Below are 16,118 nucleotides of genomic sequence, written 5' to 3' on the forward strand. Positions count from 1 at the left end.
AATCTCTGGGTCCAAATTTCCCAATGACTTTGAACTTTTCCCTGGAACTCAGTTTGCCAGCAGTTCTCCCAGGGAGAGTTATCCACTCTGGGGTTTCTGCCTACTCTTCTCACATGCTCCCTTAATTACATTATCTGCCTCGAGGGACAGGAGTGGGTGAATGGAATGAAGGGAAAGAGCTGGAAGGAAACACTGGCAATGATGTGATAGGAGGCACAGATGTGGCCTTGCCCTCTTTCCATAAGTGGCCTCTATAACATAAGGCCCCTGAGGACAAGTGCCTTATGTGTCCAATTCACCTTCCCATTCCCAGCACTGAGGAAACTGCTCGGCTTATGTTCAGTACTTGTAAATATTTTCTGGGGGAGTGAGACTTGGGCTTCCCAAGCCAGTTCAGCCATTCATGAGTTCTATGATCTCTTGTCTTTCCCCATCTCTAAACCGAGAGGTGACTGCTCTAGTTCCTTTACACTGCTGTTGGAAAAATCTCAGAACAGTAATAGCTAGAGGGAAAGAAAAGTAAATAGTAGATGATAACAATATTAATTGTCATCTTTTAAAGCTCATCCAAAAAGCAAAAGTATACAATATGCTATTCAGGGATACATAGCATATCAGTCAGCTACTGCCACAATAACGCAGCACAACAGACTACTCCAAAACTCAGTAGCTTACAACATTGATGTGTTCTTGCTCAGGTATCTATGGATTGTCTGGGGGTTGGCTAATCCAGGCTGGGCTCAGTTGGGCTTAGTTCTAACTTCAGATTGGGTCCAGGTTTGCTCCGCATGTCTCTCATCCTCCTCGGACCAGCAGGTGACTGGGAGCACGTTTTTCACATGGCAGAGGCAGAAATATAAGAGGAATAAGAGGAGACATATGATTCCTCTTAAGGCCTAGGCTCAGAATTTGTACCCCATCTCTGCCTACCACATTCTACCAGTCAAGGCAAATATAACATCTCCAGGCAGGGAAATTTATTCCACCTCTAATCGGAGGAACTGCAAGGTCATATGCCAAAGGGTATTTAAAGGACTTGAAACAATAATGAAATCTACTGTGCAAATATACTTGGCAAAACTATAAAAATAATCAAAGGAGTGATAAACACAAAATTTAAGATAGTGATTACTTCTGTTGGGGAAGTAGCAGAAAAGAATGGGAGGTGCATCCATTGTAACAGTCTGGTTCTAAGGCTGAGTGGTGGGTTCACAGGTTTTATTATTATTATGCTTTAAAATTTATATACATATTATTACGTGGATATAAAATGCAACATAATAAAAACAGTAAGTTTAAATAAATATATCAGATCCATGATATGAGAGGTTCTTTCCAGTGCTTACGTTGTATATTCTACAATTCTAAGGCAAACGGGAACCGAGGGCTCTTCTTTGGAGGTAGAAAGCTCCTGAACAGTCAGCAGCAATCGTGGCCACCCAGTACCCAAGCTAAGAAAAAGAACTCAGCCCGAGCTGGTTCTGTCCAGCCCTGCACTAGGGGAAGATGAGAAGATATGATCCCTGCCCTTCAGGCAATGGAAAGTCTCTAGAAAACCATTGGAATGGCAGCTGTGAGACAGCAGAGAGAACCTTGGTTTTAACTTCAGGCTGACTTGGCCTCAGATCCCAACTGAAACACTGACCTTGGGAGAGTTGGTTAGTTTCTCTGAGTCTATTTCCTCACCCGTAGAGGACACAACCCTACCTTGGAGGGCTGCTATGGATCCTTGAATAAGTGAGTTTCTATTTGCTTTCTGATGTTGAGCAGAGACCATATGGCATCGTGAATTGTGAGGTCTGATCGCTGTGTTTGAATCTCACCCGTGCTGCTTATAGGAATGGGTCCTCAGACAGTAATTTAATTTTACCAATTTCCATTGCTTTCTGTAATGTGGTGGTACTAATATTTTTCCTCAAAAGGCATATTCAGTGGTTTAAATAATGTGTATTATGTACCTGACACATATAGGAGAGGGCTCCATAAATATTAATCCCACTCCCCTCCTGTATCCAGCCTCTACACAGTATCTTTCTGGCTATGGAACAAAGATGGTGAGAGAAAGAGGTCAAGTTCATGGTCGGGTGTCTTTAGGAGAAGGTGGGTATGAATGCTGAATGCTAGCCTCATTAGCTCTAAGGGTAGGAGTGTCTCAGGTGTGGGTACAGAAAGGGGGGTTGGGCCTAGAGAGGGATTATGTTTTCCATTACCAAAACATCTTCAATTTCAACCTCCAATTTAGAGAAGCAAAATAATTTTGGCCCCCCACGCAGTATCTGTCTCTGGAACTGATTATCTGCTTTGTTAAGTTCAGAGGCATTCTGATAAGAGTAATTAAATTAGGCTTCTCGGGACTCCTACAAGTAGGCTGGCTGCCACAGTAGGGGGTCTCGTGTCCAGGCTCCTTGGCATGCCGGCCCTTCCTTCCCTGCTTTGGAGTGGGTCCTCCTGGGGGTCACAGTGCCCTGGGCTTGGCCTTTGAAGATCTTTGCATTGCAGGGAAGCCTCTTTACACTCCAGAGCCCCTTCATGCTGCCCTGGGGTCCTGCTTTGAATCTGTTCCCAACCCGCTTTGTAGGCCTCTGGAGGTGAGGGGGCGAGAAGTCTTCCCTTGAGATGGAGGAATTTCTAGAGGTCAACGAAATGTCCAGGAGGACAAAAGAGCAGGAGGTCAAGGTTCAAATGATGATGACCTAAATTTTTTCCAATTCCAGAGGGTTTTTTCTCTGGGGAACTTGCCTCTACCATCCTCACAATCCTGGCAGAAACGATAGAAGTCTTGCCATTTGGGAATATTATTATGATAGTAGCCACTCGAGCTTTCAGAAAACAGTAGGCTGCAATAAGTTATTTGACCCTAAAAATGTGTGCAGACCCAGCCCCCGTCTCTCACACCATGGTCTCTGCACCCCAACCCTATCCTCCTCTTCTTGTGACCCAGCACTAAAAAAAGTCATGGGGTCTGTTTGCAGCACCCCTCCTAGGAGCTGTTTCTCCTTCCTCCTACCAGACCAGGGTCCCATGGAAACTCAGCATAAAGAGGGTGACAACAGCAGAGTAACCATGCAGTGTGCCCTTCAAGGTCAGGTCAAGTCCTCTCAGTTCGTAAATCTGCCAGTCCCCCCCACCCCCTTTCCCCACCTTCTGCCCACCACACAGCCCTGACTCTCTATCACCTGATGAGCCCGCTGAGCTCCCATCATTATAAGAAAAAGTGATATCATTTTAGAGACCACTGGAACAGAGCTGGGCTTGCACTCTGACTTTGGAATTTACTACCTGTGGGATCTTTGTCTGGTGAGTTAGTAACCTGGTAGGATCAGCAATAACTTAGAGGTGCTCAGACTTTCTCAGTTCATGGTGTCCTTAGTATCTCAGAAATTTTTAAGTGTCTCTCAACCTTAAGGAACACCTAAGAGTTCCATTTATCAAGAATATGACCAAAGAACTTAATAAGAATTTGTGTCCTGACAAAGTAGTTACGTATAAATTGAAAGAAAAGAGTAATAGTTTGATTTTATAATAGGACTGTAGACCCCTACTAGGCACTTACAACTTCTCAAACTTTGGAATCTGATTGAACACTGTCTCCCTCATCTCCTGTTCCATGTTAACCTTCACATGGTTCTTGTTTATTTATTGCAGCCACCACCAAAGCCCAAGCTCCACAAAGATATGACATCATCAAAAGGAATGTAGTATGATCTAATGTTTAACCTGTGAACTACCTTAAGCTAGCAGTTTGCACAGTATCTAAAAGATGTTAAGTATCATTATATTCCCCTCAAAAATTTAAAAGAACCCATAGTCCCCCTATTAATGTGCTTTGGCACTGCAGAGTAGAAACTGTAGTGATAATGCTTGAAAAGCACCTAATATATTGTAGGTGTTTAAAAAATGGCAGCTATTATTATTTCTCTTTGAACTTTTAAAGTCATTGTTGGTTGCCTTATGGCTGAACAGCCATGCCACTAGACTAGACTACAACCTCGTTGAAGGGTATCTTATCCATCTAAGTATCACCTATGACTGGAACATAGTGTTTGATAGATGTTTCTTGAATGGATGGACGGATGAATGCCTGTTGGACCACCCATCATCGGGTTCACCCATACTCACTTGCATGTGTGCACCCACCCATGTGTGCACCCATCCACGTGTGCACCCACCCATGTGTGCATCCACCCATCTATGCATCCAGTAAGCAACTGTCAGCCAGAGCTGCCCCCCAAACCCTGTCTCGTTTTTATTTACCTCATGTTGCTCTGAAGTACCATCACGCTCTGGCCCGCCAGCTCCAGGATTGTCTTTCATGTGTGAAACTTGTTTTCTCAGTCTCTGCAAATCCCTCTAGGACAGAAACAGGTCTATTTCACCCATGAATTCCCGCATTTTCTGACATAGAGTGTTCCCCACAGGGCTGACCATAAGCTAGGTGCTCAGTAAAGACTTGTTAATTGAATTAGTGGATTTATGTTATGTTCTATACACAAACTCATGTCAACATTTTGGTCAACTTGTCTAGTGACTCATTAGAAAATGGGCAGCTAGTGACAGCGAATACAGCTTCACGGAGGAAGGAGGAGTCGGGACAACTTCAGCAGTCAGCAAGGGCTTTCCTGAGGAGGGGGCCAGAACTGGGTGTTGAATGATGGGCGGGATTCAGAGAAGCCAAAGGAAGGAGGCAGGCCCTGGGGATTCGGACGGTGGGACACAGCATGATAAATGGCCTGAGGAGGGAACGGGTTTGGTGTGTAGGGCCCATGAGCAATAGGCTTAACGGAATAGAGAGAGAATGAGATGGAGTCATGAGGGGTAGTGTTGGATAAGAAACTTCTAAGATCTGGAAAGCTACGAAGAAGCACTTTAAAATGTGAACGTTAGCAGTTTAGTGGAAGTTATACCATAGTGAGTTGCATAAAGGTGGTTGCACCATATTGAATTACTTTACCTAGGGCAAAGGGATGAGTGGTGGAGGGAAAATTAAAATAATATGCCCTGCTACAGGAGAGGTCCGAACAAAAACATTTTGCTTGGGTCTAACTGGCCATAGGTCCGATGGTTTTCTATCCACCACACAAGTAAATAGCTCAAAGGAAGGCTGCCCGCCAGCATAAATCTTTGTGTGGAAAATCCTGCCAGTGTGGCCATGGAAAATGCCCTCTTGCTGACCATAATTATAGAGAATATGTGCAAATAAAAGCAGAAAGAAAACACTTTTGCAGAGGCGTATTTTTTTGGTTGTTCTTATTTTGACAGAGTGGAAGAGAAATTCACAGACCATTTTCTCATTCTCCCAGTTGGGGCAGAATGAGCTCATGCTGCCTGGCTGGTCTGGGGGCTGGGTTTTAGTGAGAGACCCAAGACTAGTTTCTGCACAGAGACCTGCGTTTATGGGCCTTTCAGTCCTGAGATGGGCTCGGGGTGAGGGTGAGAGTTGTTGAGGAGAAAGTCACAGAGGCCATTGCCTTATTTAGCTCTGACTGGCCAAAATAGTTTGGTTTTATTCAACCAAAGGGAGATGGGAAGGTAACTTTTCTGTGTCCTCAAGTTTTCTTTCTAACTCTGAAGAAGCCCAAAGCATGGCACACATCTCCTAGAGATCCCTCTCCAACCAGTGAGATGGCAGATTCTGTTCCTTCAAGTTTTACATCTGCCCATTCCAGAATGTTGTCCTTTCTCTGAAAAATCCTTAGGTGAAGAGTTAGTATTTACTAGTCTGGCAATGATGCCTGTATGGATTGCTTGGCCCCCTCAGGACTGGGCTCCAAAGTGCAGACAGTGCTTTGGGCTGGCTCTGAGCTGCAAGGAGAAGAGACACACTCCAGGTTCCTGCTGTTGTACAAGGTTTGTTGCAGGGGCACATGTGCACTGGAGTTAGAGATGGATCAAAAATTGGAAAACTAGAAGTATCCAAGGCAGCTCTGGAGACCAGCCCTCTTCCCAGCATCTCTTGGTCTATCTGTCGCATTCTCCTGTCTGCTTACGTATAATTCCTTAGCTTCACCTTGCACATGGCCCATCATGATTGCCAGCTCTCTTCCCTTCTGGAAACTCTCTGTACAACTTTTGGCCTCTGTCTCCAATGCTAACTGGCTGTTTTTCTGCTTCTTAATGGAAATATAACTGGCCCAACTAGCCTTGATCATCTGGGGCAGGCAGGGCCTATTGCCCTGGTCTGCTGGTGGCTTGGTTGCCCTTGTTTTGGGAACCCACCTAGAGTTCAGTGAGCCAAGGGGTGGGCAACATGCCACTTATGAGCAGAGAGGTTAAGTTGGGGTGTGGACAAAGCAGGAAACACTACCATGTCTAATATAGTAGTCATTTTAAACAGCACTGGTAGGGAATGCTCTGGTAGGGGCTACACACATAGTTTTTATCAGCTTAGCTAACATTTGTTTTAAATGTAAAAAATATTTATAAGGAAAGAAAAAACCTTATCACGAATACCATGTGCTTGTGAATAGTCTGAGAAACAAAGGTATATTTGTACCCAATAATACCCAAATAAAGGTTCTAAACATCTCATTTTAACTCTGTAGTGTCATGTTGGAAGAAACTTATATTCCATCAAAAGCAAAGTAAACTTTTTAAAGTGGCTTTTTGAATTTTAAAAATTGTTTTTCAGCACAATTTCTTCTAGCCAAAGGAAATAGGAGGAATTGTAATGTTTAGGTTACAATCCCCATTTCCTTTTAAACTTAATTTTGTGGGAAAACAATCCTACTTTATCCCAACTCATGTCTGGGAATATGTAAATGAAAATATGATATGCACACATGTATTCAGCTTTCTCTGACCTCTGCGACAGGTCCCCTCAGTTATAGTACATGTTGTGCTTGGGCACAGTAGAGGGACACAGGAAAGTTTAGGAATATCATTTAGGATTAAGTTGGCTACTGGTAACAGATATCCAAATAGCAGTAGATTTGACAAAGAAGTTCAGAACAATACAGTGGCCTTGCTATGTTCTTTCCAGCTTTGGGATTTCCAATTTATTTCAGCTTTGGGATCTTCAGTTCCCAGGTGTGGTCCTCCTACTCCTGTGGTCCAGGATAGAACTCCACCTGCCACATCTCTGTTTCAAGCAGCGGGAAGGAGGAAGAGGAAAACAAGTAGCAAAGGACCTTTGCCAGCTGTGAGTATGTCTTAAGGAAGGTCCTTAGATGCTGCCACATGAACTTCTGCTTACATCCCATTGGTCACAACTTAGTCACATGCCACACCTAGCTACAAGAGAGGCTGAGAAATGTAGTCTTTATTCCAGATGGTTATTTGCCAGGTAAAATTTCCATCACTATGTGTATTATTCAGAGTTCTCCAGAAAAGCAGAATCAACAGGATGTGTATGTATACAGAAAGAAATTTATTATATGGCATTGGCTCATGCAATCATGGACACTGGCAAGACCAAAATCTGTAGGGTAGGCTGGCAGACTGGAGAATTCTGTCTTGCTCAGAAGGTTAGTCTTTTTGTTCTATTCAGGGCTTCAGGTGATTGGATGATGTCTACCCACATTATGAAGGGCCATCTGTTTTACTCAAAGTCCACTGATTTAAATGTTAATCTCATCCAAAAACACCCTCACAGAAACACCCAGAACAATGTTTGACCAAATGTCTGGGCACCCTGTGGCCCAGCTAAGTTGACACATAAAATTAACTGTTACACTCTAGAAGAAGTGGAGCTGGATATTGGGGGGACGACAGTAGTCTCTGTCACATTGGGGGTCAGCAACCTTTACTCTGAACAAGAATGTAAAATCCCTGAGGGAAATGACTGTCATCATTGTATTTCAGTGATTTTCATAATACTTTGCACAATAATGGTAACCAACAAATACTTGTTGAGTGAATAAGAAACATAATCAACATATAGAGATGATTAAAATGAGCTGGAACCACAAATGAAAATAGGGGCAGCAAACTTTTTCTGTAAAAGGTCAAAGAGTAAGTATTTTCAGTTTTGTGGGCCATATGGTTTCTGGCCCAACTCTGCAGTTGTAGGTGAAAGCAGCCACAGACAGTATGTAAACAAATGGGTGTGGCCAGACTTGACCAAAGGACAGTAGTTTGCCAAGCCCTGGAGTAGACTGTCAGGATCTAGCCTCCCATTTTATACGGAACTGGAGTTAGTTGGCTTGGTCAAGGTTACCCATGGGTCAGTAGCAGCAGAACCAGGATAAGATCCTAGGTCTCCTATCCTCTCATTCAGTGCTTAAGTCTTACCATTTAAAAATTAATTTTTGAGGGTCAACAATGTAGAATAGACAGCACCTGCTTCTCACTCAATGTCACAGACCTTGGAAGAATAGGATGTGTGTGTGTGTGTTGACAGCATCCATGAGAAAGGGTCATTATACCCCATGGGCCTGAGAGGGCACTGGTGTGCCATGACATCACATCAGCCTCTGCAATTCCTTGTCAGAGGAGACAGAGAGCAGAGTGCCAAACCATGCCCACCACCTCCTGAAGTTATTTATGCCTTAATGGGTGGCACAGACTGAGACCTTGTCCTCTTGTGGAATAACATATGAAAATAAGATTTCAGGGCAGGTGCATGTTGGGAAAGAGAAAGCTTGCCCCCTTCCCAGAGTCTGAGATGCCATAAAAAGTCAAGCTTCTGCTACTGTGGAGGACATTATTACTCTATGGCCGAGCTGTCCAATATGGTAGTCACGAGCCATGTGTGGTTATCAGGCACTTGAAATGTGGACGGCATGACTGAAGAAGTAAATTTTAAATTTATTTAACTTTAGTTTATTTAAACTTAAGCTTAAAAAAACTGATACTTGACGAAGTTATTAGAAAACTTTCAGGTCTGTTTGGAACAACCTACATATGTGAATCTATTTTCAGTGGAATATTTTATGAAATCTAAAAAGAAATTAAGTATTTCTGATGCAAATCTAGCATTTCCATAGAGATTTTAAATACACACAGATCTCAAATATTTAATGGAAAACAAAAGGATTTAAAATGTCTCATTAGTAATTTTGTATATTGATTATGTGTTGAAATGATAATAGTTTGGATATTTTGTGTTAAACGTATTGTGAAAGTAAATTTCACTTGTTCCTTTTTAACTTTTTTTTTAGTGTGGCTACTAGAAAATGTAAAATGACATATGTGGCTCACATTAGATTACTGTGGGACAGCACTGTTGTGGGGATGCCAACCTCACATTCTCAGGAATGCCCTGATTTACCCCTCTGCCCACATTTTTTCCTCTTTGCAAATTTTGTCTAACGCAGGACACCACAGCATCTCTGCCTGGTCTGTTTCATAACACGGTCTTTCTTTCCTTCCTTGCTGGGTGGAAGTGGAGGAAAGAGACTTTGCCATCCTCAACAGAGTCTGGCATAGAATAGTGACACACCAAGGATTCCAGTGGAATGATTCCTGAGCTGGTAATTGGAAAACTGGGACTTTGCCCTGACTTCATGGCAATCATGAGGCATGTCAGCTAACACGGGTGGCTTCGAGCAAGCCGCTTCTCCTCCCTGGGCTTCAGTTTCCTTACCTAAAGAGTGAGAATAATATTTCTTGCCCCCCAGTTAGAGCTTTTTTTAAAAAAAAGACTTTATATCAGGGGAGAGCTGGAAAAAATGAAAGCACTATTCTAATGCTAAATAATCTGCATTCACCAAGTGGAGGAATTCTGCTCTTTCCTGCCCTTTGTTCTCTCTCTTTCTATTCATGCAGCAATGCTAAATGCAGAATGCCTACTTTGGGCCAGGGCTGCACTTGGCTTCCCTGTGCATCACACAGGGTCTTCCTTACCTGGCCCCGCGCCACCCTTTCCTTCCAGAAGAACCCTGGTTATTTAAATGGCTCGCTCCTTCTCACCTCCAGTCACGAGCACAGCCTTGGGGCCAAAAGTAGTTTATCCAACCTCATCTTCATCATGAGCCCTCCATGAAGCCCCGAGGAAGAAATCAGCTCACACACTGTGCGCAGGCCCACCGTTACCCCCCGCATGATGAAATGTACACAGAGACTCTCAAAATTGGTGTTAAAAGCACATAAACCTCTTGGGTTGTTGAGATTCTAGCCCAAGCAGGGTGTGTGTGTAATATCACTAAAAGCAGGTATGATGGATAAAAATGAATGATGGCCCCTTCCAAACATAAACGGAACTGCTCATCCTTCAGGGTTGTTTATAAATAGAGGGGAGTCCGTTCGTTCGGGATCCCGGGGACAGGCCGGCACTCCATTTAGATAACAACCGCGTTTTGTGCCCAGCCGTCACTCTCCAGCTTGCAAGGGGGCGATTAATCAAACAGTGTTTTGGTTTCTCCCGATACACATCTAGTCCTTCCGGTTGAGAGTGAGCTGAAGATGGCTTCGACAGTTTACAGAATAGCCTGGGCCAGTACATTAGAAGGCAGCCTGGACGAGAGCCCTCGGGGGGCTGCGCATTCCAGTTGGAATTCTCAGTTGGGAGCAGCAGCAGGGAGGGGGATTCCACAAGTTTAGTCCAGTGTGGGCCTGGCCTTCTGGGGGGCATTGCTATCTTGTCACACTCAGTCCGAGAGAGGGAATAACCCTTGTCATTCAGACAGACACCTTGAGTTGAAGGAACAACAGCACTGGAATAATTAGGAGGCATTTATTTTTCTGATAAGGTAATTTTCAGGTACAGAGCCAGGATAATCCAGTCTCTCCCTGGGCCTCCTCACCTCCACCAGGAGGAGTAAAGGGAGCCCCAGTGTTCTGTGTGCTCTTGCAAGACACTCCCACCCCAACACTCCCAGCCTTGTGACCATAATCGGCCTTGCAAGCCAGTGGGGTTTATACCATCATGGCCTTTCTTCCTGTCTATGTCCATCACCCCAAGAAGTCCAGAGTTCCCAGATCATCCTGTACCGGCTACTTCTCACCTCCAGACAGCTCCATTAAGCCCTTAATCTTAACCTGTCTACCACTCCCCAATTCCCCAAACTCTCTGGATCTCATGGCCCATTGTAAATAGAATCCCCTCCATCCTCTGCACCCCTGAATGTTCCCTTCATTTCTTGCTCTAAACCAGTGCTGGCTTTCCTCCAGGGACACAGCTTCCTCTACAGCCCTCTCAAACGGGGTCTGTTCCCTCTCCTTATCCCTCATGCCACTGGTTCTGAGGCTGGGTCAGGGTTTTCCCTGATCCTCAGTGCTGCTTGGGGACCACTGTCCTCTCCTCCCCCTTTGAAGCATATGCCATTGGTGTACAGATCCCACAATAGCCTGTCATTGAAGTCAGCTACTGAGCCCTGCCTCACGGCACTGCTTCCACACTCTCCTGTTATATTTCTTCGCGATTCTTCCAACATCTGGATCCTCAGTTTCTTAACCACCTCTCCTCCGATGACCTTGTCTTCCGACCCATCATAGACACTCATACCTTATAACCTTCCCATGACCAATGACTGCAACCCTCCCACAATCTTCATTTCATCTTCCCGCTCCAGAATCACCCCTGCTCTCTTGTAGCTCATCCCTCTAAGTACTCAACCCCAACAGTCCTTTGACCCAGGCTGCCATGTACAGTTGTGCATTTTGTGTAGTGCACAAAAGTCCCTGGCCAAAAGGACAAGGGGGCCCTGAAATCCAGCCCAAGTTCCAGGAATGATTCTCATGAGAGAAGCTGTGTGGCTTTTTCTAGCCTGGCCCTTCTAAGGGACAGGTACTATAGTAAGCACTAAAGACATAATAATGAATAAGAAATAGTTATTGAGTTCAGTGAGTTTATAGACTAGAGGGGGAGACAGACAAGGGGACTCCATAGGTTAGAAGCCAACATTCTAAGAACTGTCACAGAATTAAGCAGAGGGTACCTCAGGAAGTAAGACGAAGGTGTAAATCAGAATGGGGGGTTTGATTTGAGTCTGAAGGCTGAATAGGCATTACAGTGTGGGGCCGGGGGAGAGAGGGGCTTCTCCATAATGAGAACTGCATTGACACTAGAAAAAGAGGTTAAAAAGGGCACTGTGAGGTTAACAGTTGACAGACCATGCAGTGAATCAGACAGGATAAATTCAAATCCTCTTTCTTGCACTTACTAGCTGAACTCGGAGAAATTACATGGTCTCTGAACCTGTTTCCTCATGTACAGAATGGGAATTAAAAATTACAACAATGCCTGTCCCTTCATAGGCATTCAATAAATGATCATTTTAAAAAATTACTTAATTAAAATTGCCCAATGTAGGTTTTTGGGGGGATGTTTTTTCTTTCATCAGTCCTCTTCCAACAAGGCCAATCTCCAGAATTTTAATCTAAGAAATAAAAGAAGAAATTTAGGGAGCAGGATAGCAGAAAGTTTCATCTCCCCCAGTCTCGTTTGAACCAAAGCTGCACAGCCTGCCTCGCAATCTCTCATCACCCCTATTTTCAGTACAGAAATTCCTTGCAGCAGCCACATATTTGAATCTGGGGCTTAATCTGGGGATGCTGTCCCAGGATATGGACCAGCAGATGAGGCAGTTGCTAGGTCATGTTACCCTCTATGTCAGCTGGGGTGGACAGGGAGTGAAGAGAAAATAAAAGGAAAATAAAAGTTTTTGGTTTTTTTAAAAAATTCAATCTTTAAAGTCCATATTGTTGAGAAAAGAACATATAATAACTGATCCTTGACTTCAAGATGCTTACTACATATTAAAGGGAGTAGACTAAAATCTATGAATCTGAGTTGGAACCACAGGATATAATTAAGCATTTCAAGTGTCAGAATGAAAGACAGAGACCCTGGGTCAGGCAAAGCTGGAGGCAAGGAGGCCCCTGTCCTGGCTGTAGTGGTCAGAGAAGCCCCTAGCCTCTCTTATCAAGTCTGGCATTGCTGGGGCAGATGGTGTCTCTACATAGTCACCTGCTTTTTTTCCAGCTGTTCATTCCAAGACTGCAACTTTCTGGAAAGGAAGTGCCAGCCAGACCCGGAGGCCATTAGGCCAGATCTATCAAAAAGCCTGCCTCACATGCTTTGAGGATTAACATTGGTCTTATTTAACAATCTAATTAATGTTTTGATAATTTAACAATTTTTGTATGCTTTTTGGAGGGTTTTCGAGGGGAGCGACCTTGGCAGACAAAGCCTCATTTTCTTTCATTCTTAGAGAGATGCCTTTTCTGATCCCATTAATGAGAAACACTCTTCCTGTCTGTGCTGAGCCAAATGAGTGAGAGCCTGCTTTCTTGCTGTCAGGAGGGGATGGAGCATCCCCAATAGCGGGGCTAGTGAGGGGTGGGGAGGTGGGGACTGAGCCAACCAGAGCAGCAGCCATGTCCTTAGCCCAGTCACACCAGTGTCAGGGACAGCCACTGTTCAGGCTTCTAGCTGTAGCCCATCAGGCAGTATGGCACTGAAAAAGGTGCTCTGGGTGCTGGATGCAGATACCAATTGGCTGAGTTGCCTGGGACTAGGCTTTTCTATTTTCTGGGACTCTATTTCTTCCTATTTCAAATGGACATGGTAATCCTTATCTTACCTGCCTCAGTGGCTGATAAGCCAACCCATCCATTAGCAGTGTAGGAGTCACTCCTCAGTCATTGGAAAAGGGGAGAAGAAAGTTAAAAATTAGAAAATTAGATTTTGAAGAGCCCATGTAACTGAAGGACAAGGACTGTGGTGAGGCTGCAAAAGCCCCTTTGCATGATGAGATGTGCCTTCCCAGGAGAGGCACAACTACTTTCCTCCTCCAAATCAAGGCCCTAAGCAGAGCAGGCTCCTGCATTGGATGAATGGGGTTTAAATCTCTGCTCCATCACTGCCTTGCTGGGTGCCCTGCTGTGGATTGAATGTCTCCTCCAATCTCATTGACACTTAAATTGTGTCCCCCAAAGCTCCAGATATTGGAAGCTTGGCCACCACTGTGACAGTGTTGAGAGGGTAAGAAATCCTATTGTGGTAATTGAAAGGTGGGGCCTTAAAGAGGTGATTAGCTTGTAGGACCATGTTCTAGTGAATGGATTAATAATGGTGGTCAGGGGCATGGTTCTGAGGGCTTTAAAAGGAGAGTGCATGAGGAATTATCGCTCTCTGCTCCACCATTTTCATAATGTGATACCCTGCATCACTGAAGTCGCCACCAAAGAAAGCTCTCACCAGATGTATTCCCTGGACTTTGGACTTCCCAGTCTCTGAAACTGTAAGCAATACATTTCATTTTCTTATAAAATATGGTTCCAGGTATTTTGTTATAAACAACAGAAGCAGACGAATACATGCCCTTTGGTGCAAGGGAGTTGACCTCCCTGAGCTTCGTCATCTATAAATGGTTATAATAATGACACTACCTTCATCCTTCATAAAGTTGCCATGAGAATTAAGTGAGAAATTGAACAGGCAGTCCCCACTTTACATAGTTTAAATAAGCATGCATTTCAGTTATCACAGTTTAGTTCAATAACCCTACTCCCAACAACATGGTTCAAATTTCAGTTACCGCGTGTATTAGCTGTGAGTAAATGCACAAAGCACAGACTTCTCTGCTAGCTCTTCAATCCACACACCTCTGTGCAGACAACAGAGGCACATCATGATCAGTGACCAATCATGTCACTTCTTTCAAAGCCTGTTGGTGACTGGCACTGCATGTCTGTTACTCAGTTTGTGCACAGACAGCAAAGCATGTAGCTGTGTTGTCTCCTTGTCTCCCAGTGATGAACCCACCTGATATTTAACGAAAAAGTATATTCACAAGAGGGAATTGGCCAAGAGAGATGAAAGCACAGAAAGGAAAAACAAAGTGATAATAATGGAAGTAAAATTTGAATCCAACATAAATGGAGTTTAGTTTATAGGAGAAATACTGACCATGGGAATGTAGACATGGTCACTCTTCCAGAGATTCAATGTATGCATCTGGAGGAACTTGGTGAAGGTGAACTTAGTGATTTAAATGAAGAGAGTGGTTGTGATGAAAAGAATGATGATGCCCCAGGGGAAGTGATGCCAGCAAAAAGTCTCCCATGAAAGAAGTCTCAGAGGCCCTTCGCAACAACGCAAGAGCAAAGATTAGAATGTTGGGAGCTGATCCAGACTTAGGAAGGACCATAACAATTTTCAAGGCATAGAAAAGGTACTTGTTCTGTGTCACAGGTTCTGTGATGAGAGGGCAGCAAGCACTGTTCAAACTACTCTTGATAGGTTTTTTACAAAGAAATAAGATCCTTTAATTCTTAATGTTCTGTTACATTACTATTAGATTACAGTGTATGAAATAAATATTGGTTTTACTATTTTTTTCATTTCACTCTACATTTATAACTGGCAGTAAGAGAGTTTTTAATGTTTTGTCAAAAACATTAAAGGTTGCAGAACAATTATAATATCCCCCTATGATTATTAAGATTGCCTTGCAGGGTTTGAGCTTATGCGGTCATGTTTACAGTCCTACACAACTGTGCAGATCCAGGACTGCCTGCATTTACAGACAGATTCTGATCAGTGGTGGCTGCGTTCATGATTATATTGGCCCGGGAGCCCAGAGAGCAAGTTGTGTTGACTCTTCCACCCCCCTTTCTACTCACCTATCAGGTGAGAACATTGGCTGAAGAAAGTCTGGGACAATAAGAGGTTGTAATAACCAAGAGGAGGAAGGGTCCTGAACTGCCAAGCCTTACCCAGAGAACGTTCTACCTGAAACGAGTATATCTGCAAGCCACAGGCAACATGGTTGGTGGAAATTTGCAAATGCTTTTTCTAGCATCTTTGCATACTTGACATTCGGTAGAAACTTTCAAATCCCACATTTAACTTGACTGACAGTAAAAGAGACAGAAAGTTTCTAGGTGGGTTCAAGATCCTGAAGAGAACCCCAGCCTCACCCCACTCTTGGAGATGTCTGCAGAGGGTGGTCAAAGGCCCAGAGCACAGACTGGTTCTGAATTTCCAACTCTCTCTCATTCTCTAGTGAACCAATCAATCAAAAGCACTTATTTTATACTCAGCTCCAGGCAAAATGGAGGTGTGGAGTTGGAGAGTGGGGGTGAGGGTTGCAAATAACTTAGAAGACAAGCTCTGTGCTGGACTGTTACCTTGTGTTTAAGGCAGTTGGGGCAAGTTACTACCCTCTTCACCTCAGCTCATTTTCAAACTAAACGTAATATTATCTACTTACACAGTTGGGAAGTCCAAAAGT

This window comes from Cynocephalus volans, chromosome 14 (genome assembly GCF_027409185.1).
Source record: "Cynocephalus volans isolate mCynVol1 chromosome 14, mCynVol1.pri, whole genome shotgun sequence".
NCBI lineage: Eukaryota > Metazoa > Chordata > Mammalia > Dermoptera > Cynocephalidae > Cynocephalus > Cynocephalus volans.